Raw genomic sequence first — 1,169 nt, 5'->3', positions numbered from 1 at the left:
GCAGTCTGTAGTACTTTGTTCCAGTAGGCCTAGGAAACTAATACAGTAGTTATTTTTAAGGTGGGCTCCTAAATAAACAAGATTTAGTCTATAGGCTTCAACGCAGAAACCTTTGATTTGGCATGATTTTCCTAGGGATCTAGTCAAGATGAGGGACTTAACTAAAAGACTAGTCTCATCTAACAAAAAATAAAAAAGACGCGAGTATCTAAAATACCAGACATTTAAAAAGATGGTCTGTTAATTTAAGCCACGGAACATTTGTGTGGATAACTCTGCAGCAAGCAAGCTCCTGATAAAAATGTAGCCTTCATTCTCAGCTGTTGCAGGTTAGAGAGCTTGTGTAATGATCCAGAAAGAGAGAACAGCAGTTGTAGAATATAGCATTTGCCTTTCATTCCAGTGTCCAGTTTAAAGACTTACTTTTTATATATATGTGTGTGTGTAGTTTTCTTTTTAATTTCTTTATTGGGTATTATGCTTTACATTCGACAGTAAATACAATGGTTTATACATGTATAACATTTCTCAGTTTTCCATATAACAATGCAACCCACCCTAGGTCCTCTGTCATCCGTCTTGGACCTGTATTCTCTCCCCCACCCCCACCCCACCCACCCCAGAGTCTTTTACTTTGGTGCAATACGCCAATTCCAGTTCAGGTTCTACTTGTGTTTTCTCTTCTGATCTTGTTTTTCAACTTCTGCCTGAGAGTGAGATCATCCCATATTCATCCTTCTGTTTCTGACTTATTTCACTCAACATGAATTTTTCAAGGTCCATCCAAGATCGGCTGAAAACGGTGAAGTCAACTGTTCTTAAAGACTTAACTTTGTATGAGGATAGTAGGAGCAGGGAAGGGAGGCGGGGCTCAGAGATGACATCCAAATAATTTTATGCATGAGAAAACAATCCTGGGGATTAAAAGTGCTGTCCTAATTGTAAGCCTGGATTAGAATTTGAGCCCCAAGTCCCCTATATACTCCTCTAGTATGAGCTGTTGACAATGGCCTTGTAGATCCAGCCAAGGCGGAGTGTGCAGTGAGCTTGTGCAACCTGACAATTGTGAATTCGGAGGAAATGAAGTCAGGGCTGCCTTTCTACAAAATATCACTTGCAAGTATCTTTTGCTGAGTTCTCCAATGTAATATATATTTAATATATATTCT

This window comes from Erinaceus europaeus, chromosome 12 (genome assembly GCF_950295315.1).
Source record: "Erinaceus europaeus chromosome 12, mEriEur2.1, whole genome shotgun sequence".
In the NCBI taxonomy this organism is placed as follows: domain Eukaryota; kingdom Metazoa; phylum Chordata; class Mammalia; order Eulipotyphla; family Erinaceidae; genus Erinaceus; species Erinaceus europaeus.
This window is presented reverse-complemented; position numbering follows the sequence as displayed.